At 44.3% G+C, this 7,630-nt stretch overlaps 1 protein-coding gene across 1 annotated transcript in view; it reads left to right on the top strand.

Annotated features, from left to right (window-relative positions):
* Positions 1-4,998: 4,998 nt before the first annotated feature.
* Positions 4,999-7,630, top strand: part of LOC126474056 (uncharacterized) — a 125,090-nt gene continuing 122,458 nt past the window's right edge. Inside the window, exon 1 of the mRNA XM_050101469.1 lies at positions 4,999-5,075. The gene's annotated coding sequence lies outside the window, so the exon portion shown is untranslated. The remainder of the gene's footprint in view (positions 5,076-7,630) is intronic.

Raw genomic sequence — 7,630 nt, 5'->3', positions numbered from 1 at the left:
TTAACTCCCATAGTGCTCAGAACCATTTGACAGGCATCTTATCCGCATGGCTGTAACGGATCGTGCAACCACGTCTCGATACCTGAGTCAACAGATGGGGACGTTTGCAAGAGGACGTTTGCAAGACAACAACCAACTGCACGAACAGTTTGACGACGTTTTCAGCAGCATGGACTATCAGCTCGGAGACCATGGCTGCGGTTAGCCTCGACGCTGCATCACAGACAGGAGCGCCTGCGATGGTGTACTCAACGACGAACCTGGGTGCTCGAATGGCAAAACGGTTTTTTTTTTCGGATGAATCCAGGTTCTGTTTACAGCATCATATGGTCACATCCGTGTTTGGCGACATCGCAGTGAATGCACATTGGATGCGTGTATTCGTCATCGCCATACTGGCGTATCACCCGGCGTAATGGTATGGGGTGCCATTGGTTACTGGTCTCGGTCACCTCTTGTTCGCATTGACGGCACTTTGAACAGTGGACGTTACATTTCAGATGTGTTACGACTCGTGGCTCTACCCTTCATTCGATCCCTGCGAAACCCTACATTTCAGCAGGATAATGCACGACCGCCTGTTGCAGGTCCTGTTCGGGCCTTTCCGGATACAGAAAATGTTCGATTGCTGCCCTGGCCAGCTCATTCTCCAGATCTCTCACAAATTGAAAACGTCTGGTCAATGGTGGCCAAGCAACTGGCTCGTCACAATACGCCAGTCACTACTCTTGGTGAACTGTGGTAACGTGTTGAAGTTGCATGGCAGCTGTACCTGTACGCGCCATCCAAGCTCTGTTTGACTCAATGCCCAGGCGTATCAAGGGCGTTATTACGGCCAGAGGTGGTTGTTTTGGGTACTGATGTCTCAGGATCTATGGACCCAAATTGCATGAAAATGTAATCAAATGTCAGCTCTAGTATAATATATTTTTCCAATGAATACCCGTTTATCATCTGCCTTTCTTCTTGGTGTAGGAATTTTTAATGGCCAGTAGTGTACATAAAAAAAGAAACAATAGATTTCAAATTAAAAAAGGAACGAATATAGTGCAGGGGATCTTTTCTAGTGTAGTTGGTGATCACTTTAGTGAATACCTCCTACATTGTAAAGAGTGAACTGATAGGTCTTCACTGCCTCCTTCCTTATGTAGAAGGATAATTGCAGCAGTGTTTCATATTAATGCGAATTGTCTTTCTCTGCAGACATTCTGCAAACAACATAGTAAGTCGTTTTTGATAACACTTTTATTTTAGCTTCGATTATTCCTGTTGGGACACCATCTCTCCAGGCTCGTTTTCTTTCTTCATAAATCGAACGGCTTTGGTTATAAATGGCTCTGAGCACTATGCGACTTAACTTCTGAGGTCATCAGTCGCCTAGAACTTAGAACTAATTAAACCTAACTAACCTAAGGACATCACACACATCCATGCCCGAGGCAGGATTCGAACCTGCGACCGTAGCGGTCACACGGTTCCAGACTGAAGCGCCTTTAACCGCACGGCCACACCGGCCGGCGGCTTTGGTTATACTTCCATAATATCATTAATTGCGTTATTAAGTTCCTGTGTTTCAGGTTCATCTCATGAATTTTACAAACATTGATAGAAATCTGTGTGAAGAATTTTCTCTCTGCTGTTAGTTATTAATCCATCTATGATGTTAAGTGATTAATGCGATGTATAGGAGCTGGACAAAATATTAAAAAACACCACGAGAAATGCATACTTGGATGTAAACGCAGGTGTTAACCAAGCCTGTATATTGCGCTCTTCTATTTCACCACGAACGGCACCCGTGCAGCGCCCTAACACGTTGAAAATTGCAGGCGTCGTGAAAACAGTGTTCTGTGTAGCTGCGAGTAGATTATGACAAATCAACGTCGAACGTGGGCAAACTGGGTGCTTGTATGGTGGGTATTTCCGTAACCAAGGCAGCCGAAGTGTTTGTTGCTTCAAGAAGCACCGTGTCGATGCATTGTTCCGCGTGTAGTGAAAGCCGAAATCGTCATACGCTAAGTCACAACACAGATAAAAATGTGTGTTGAGAGAGCGAGAGGACGATCATCGAAGAGGATTCTTATGAAAAATAAGAGGACGACAGAAGTCACTGCATAAGGGAACGTCGTGCTCGCGAACCCTGTCAGCACCAAGGCTACACGAACGGACCTCCTTAAACAAGAAATTGCAGGGCGAGCTAGAATTTCAAAACCCCTCAGTGACGTAAATGCTCGAAGCAGGAGAATGTGGTACTGAAGCCAGAAAACCTAGACTATGAAGCAATGGTCACTTTGCCGGATGAGTGTTGTAGACTATTTCCAGCTTCTGGCCGAATTTAAGTCCTGAGAGTGAAACATGACGAGGGTTCTCTGATGACTTGGGCAGCCATAACGTGGCATTCCATGCGTAAGGTCGCAGTTCTGACAAGGACTATGTGATCATTTTGGCTGATCAGTTCTGTTCACCAGTGGTGATGCCGTTCTCCAAGACGATAGAGCCCTTGTTCACGCAGCTCACACTGACCCAGAACTGGCACTGCCAGCACATCGACGCATCTCACCTGGCTACCACAGTTACCATATCTCACTATTATTGAGCCTTCGTGTTCTAATTTGGAAAAAGGGTTTCCGATCGCTGCCCACTTGCATCACCGTCACCCTAACTGCCACTGTTTTGCGGTGATAATTGTATAAGACTGCCTTAAAAACCACACTGAACATGTATTTATTCATTCCGAGAAGACTGGAACCTGTTTTGAGTGCAAGGATTCTTCTAGACCGTATTACAAACAGTCACGTGTTGTGTTTTGTTGTTTCCATACTTCATTGCACCCCATGAATACTCCTCACAATTTTCATTTTCTAAAACGATTAATTTAATAGGGTGTACTTCCCTATTATTGAACTATAATCGCCTTCTCTGCTTTCGTGTGTCTCTATACAGTTATTTTGCTGCCCACATAGCAAACTCATCAACTACATTTAGTAGCTCGTTTCCTAATCTGATTTTATCGACACCACATAATTAATTTCAGCTGCATTCCATTATCTTTGTTTCACTTTCATTCGAAAGATAAAAATTTGATAATAAAGTTTTCTGCATTCAAATACTCACAAAAAATATTTCAGTGACTAAATCGTTTCGACATGTCATTCAGTCTCCTGTTAGCAACCTAACATACACTACTGGCCATTAAAATTGCTACACCAAGAAGAAATGCAGATGATAAACGGGTATTCATTGGACAAATATATTGTATTAGAACTGACAATTGATTACATTTTCATGCAATTTGGGTGCATGGATCCTGAGAAATCAGTACCCAGAACAACCACCTCTGGCCGTAATAACGGCCTTGATACACCTGGGAATTCAGTCAAACAGAGCTTAGATGGCGTGTACAGGTACAGCTGCGCATGCAGCTTCAACACGATACCACAGTTCATCAAGACTAGTGACTGGCGTATTGTGACGAGCCAGTTGCTCGGCCACTATTGACCAGACGTTTTCAATTGGTGAGAGATCTGGAGAATGTGCTGGCCAGAGCAGCTGTCGAACATTTTCTGTATCCAGAAAGGCCCGTACAGGACGTGCAACATGCGGTCGTGCATTATCCTGCTGAGATGTAGGGTTTCGCAGAGATCGAATGAAGGGTAGAGCCCCGGGACGTAACATATCGCGTTCACCGCGATGTCGCCAAACACGGATGCGACAATCATGATGCTGTAAAAATAACCTGGTTTCATCCGAAAAAAAAACCGTTTTGCCATTCGTGCACTCAGATTCGTCGTTGAGTACACCATCGCAGGCGCTCCTGTCCGTGATGGAGCGTCAAGGGTAACCGCAGCCACGGTCCTCGAGCTGATAGTCCATGCTGCTGCAAACGTCGTCGAATTGTTCGTGCAGATGGTTGTTGTCTTGCAAACGTCCCCATCTGTTGACTCGGTGATCTAGACGTGGCGGTACGATCCGTTACAGCCATGAAGATAAGATGTCTGTCATCTCAACTGCTAGTGATATGAGGCCGTTGGGATCCAGCACGGCGTTCTGTATTACCCTCCTGAACCCACCGATTCCATATTCTGCTAACAGTCATTGGATCTCCACCAACGCTAGCAGCTATGTCGCAATACGATAAACCGCAATCGCGATAGACTACAATCGACCTTTATCAAAGTCAGAAACGCGATGGTACGCATTTCTCCTCCTTACACGAGGCATCACAACAACGTTTCACCAGGCAACGCCGGTCAACTGCTGTTTGTGTATGAGAAATCGGTTGGAACCTTTCCTCATGTCAGCACGTTGTAGGTGTCACCACGGGCGCGAGCCTAGTGTGAATGCTCTGAAAAGCTAATCATTTGCATATCACAGCATCTTCTTCCTGTCGGTTAAGTTTCGCGTCTGTAGCACATCATCTTCGTGGTGTTGAAATTTTAATGGCCAGCAGTGTATTTGGTGACCGTCAAGAATTGCACATCATTCATCCACCGCTGAATTTAATTTTGAGAAAACAGAATAACTGCGCAGAACTCACACTTCGTAGTGTTCTCGAGCACCGTGTGCGCGGTTATTCATTCACACCAACTTTTGAGTAGTGGGTACTCTGAGTCGTTGGTATCAGTTGCAATACGGCTTTGCGTGCTTCGGCCGCACAAACTCTTGTTTTTTTTTTTTTTTTCTTGTACCAGTTTTCTGGTTTCAGACTGTCGCACACTAAGAAAACAGCGTGCATAAGACACTGGCTGACTTGGAACGAAGAGGTAGAGCTCCGACTTACCGCCGCGGAGGCTGGCAAGCAGCCACTGGAAGGTCTGAGGAAGTCGCCGGCCGCTTGGCGCGCGCAGTGCATACCCAGCGATGGGCAGCACTTTCGCTGCAGCCGCTTCCAGCAGGCGACTTTCACGCGCCGCAGCTGGCGGGCGGTGGGGGGCGGGGGGCGGCAGGTGGGGGCGGACCCCGAGGCGTCGTGGCGCGCGTCCCGGCGCCAGTAGGCGTAGCGGCCAGCCGCCGAATACATCGCCAACGCAGTCGCCTAGCAACGACTACCGCGACGACGCACGCGCTCCGCAGAGGTGAGTGACGCTCCGTGCCCATTGTTGCCCCAAGTGCCTGCCAGCAGCGCAGTTGTCTCTGCCGTTCAGCCTCCTTCCAGACCTACTGCCTCTACAGGCTTTTGGGATAACATCTGCTGGCCGTTTACAGCTTTGTTTGTCCACCTCGAGATCTCAGCTAAGAAATTATAGTTTACTTTTCTAGATATACATATAGAGCTACCAGGCCGTACTCAGTGCGTGGCGAGACAGGCTCCCGTAAAGGGCGTAGACAAAGAGAGCGCACAAAAATTGACCGAAAAAAGAAACCAAAAATAAAAAACGGTTAAAGAATTAACCTATGGTGTTCCACGTGTTCTCGTACCCCTCATGTTCCCATCTTCTGCCTACAAGAAGAAACCTTCCCTCAATCTGCGACATAAAACGCACGCTGTTGTCCCAGTATCATTTCTACTCAATCATGTCGTCCAAGCAGACTACTAGCGAGCACAGTATATCGCTAAAGTGGTTTATGTGACAACAATGCGCTTTGTTGACACAGCCGACGTCTAGGCAGCTCGCTACGTTCAGCAACGGAATTTAAACGTTACATCTCTACGGTGGAGTAGAATCTGAAAGGTCGGCGAGTGCAAGCCGAAGAAAACTTGCTATTTGACCGAAAGCTACGAGTTTTTTCTGATTTCTGCTGTCTGAGGACTGCTGCTAAACCTTAACACGAGAGGTGTTTTGTCCCTAAGACCGCGAGAGAATTTTAGAACACGCTGTCCAAGGTCAATTCTGGCGGAATGCTTAACCTCCACCCCCATCCCCTCCCCCCCCCCCCCCCCTTCCTCAACTCGCTAATACTACAATGTTTCATCGTTGGCTACATTATCGCCTTCTTTGTAGTTGCTGCCCTTCGGGACTTTCTTGACGGCGCCTCATGAACTATACTTGTTCACTTTTTTCAGTATTCTACAAAATACGTTCACAGGAAACTAAATTTTATCTATCCTAAGACTGATAAAATTTATAGATGATGGGCCAGAAAGATATCAGTAATTTAGATCAAGAAATAGGCGAAAAAAGAGACGATTTTGCAGTAGCCTGTGATCACAATTCTGCCAACGTAAAGAAGATCATTCAAAAAACGTCGTGACGATGGCGATTGGCACCTTCCTTTTTCTCCAATAAAATACTTTCAGTGTTAATTAAAATCGAATGTTTTCTGAGTGGTGGTAAATATAAATGTTGATCCCACCACTGAACGTCAATTTTTCAGACATTCTTTTTCTAGTGCAATTTTTACGTGCAAGTTTAAACCCTGGAGTTTAGTTTTGTGTAAACATTTACTTTCTGAAGAGGTACTAGAATTTTTCTGAACGTAAACTTCAATTCTCTAATAGTTCGTCTATGTGTACTGTTCAAAAAACCTCACAAAAGTATGTGCTTTTGAGTGATAAAAAGTAAAATATTGTTACCGTTATTTAATACAATAAAACCAACAAGAAGTATTTAAACAGCAGTTAAATAATTGTAAAACTAAATGTTCTATAAATTAAAATTTTCTGATTATTTATGCCTGAAATCTCGGTGTAAGTATAGGGGCCCCACACACCAAAGACGCGAACTTTCCAAAACTTCTGTGAGTGCATATCAATGGCGGAATGTAGTGTATGTTTCCTGGGGAGTCTCCATATTTTTTGAAATGAACAATGCCTGCGTCATAAAGATCTGTGCTGTGATAAAGTAAAATATTCCGGTACTATAAGCATATGTTGAGACTGCCCTAGCTCAGTCAGTAACACAACTGACTTAAAAGCAACAGAAATGAGATCAAACTCGGGCTCAAATGGACTTGACGAAACACCAGAACCAGATGCGTAACGTACGCGATACGGACCCGCCTGCAAAAATCCTGACCCCCTAAGATAAAATGTAAAACCTATCATTAACTAACGTAACTTTCGCTACAGCAGGCAGAAATAGAAATTTAATGTAGTATACTGTAAAATCCCATGTAATATAAACAGAGATCATACGTTTACTATATTCAAAGTATATACAAAAATTATTAATACTGTTAAATGTTATTAGAAATTAAATACATTATAGTGATTGGCAGTTAATATCAATAAGCATAGGCCTATAGTTCTATCTGTTGTGTGATTGATTTGTTCTTGTAAAACCTCACTGTACTTACCTTGACCCCTAGAGAAACTGGACCACACGGCACTCTTTCTGTGATGGAAGGTATTGATTATTTCACTGGCATCAATAAATCACTTTGGATACTGTGGAAGCAGAGTTCGCTATCCCTCTCTTGGGCCACAGGATTCCACAGATAGTTCTTTATAAGTATGAGCATCAAAAATAAGTGTTCAGCCGAGGAAACAGGTTAAAAACAGGTAGTACTTTGTGCATTAATCTGGAACGCTACAGCTACGATTGAATTCTCTGTTACTAATAGTTTTTTTAATCAACTACCGATGTTAATTAGTCTATTTCTTTATTCAGAGCTTTATTGGTCTGAGAATTTACTGGATACATCCTTGTCATATTCATTTTGAAGAACGCAGTGTGAATGCACTGTGAAT

Source organism: Schistocerca serialis, chromosome 4 (assembly GCF_023864345.2).
Source record: "Schistocerca serialis cubense isolate TAMUIC-IGC-003099 chromosome 4, iqSchSeri2.2, whole genome shotgun sequence".
NCBI classification, from domain to species: Eukaryota; Metazoa; Arthropoda; class Insecta; order Orthoptera; family Acrididae; genus Schistocerca; species Schistocerca serialis.
This window is presented reverse-complemented; position numbering and strand designations above follow the sequence as displayed.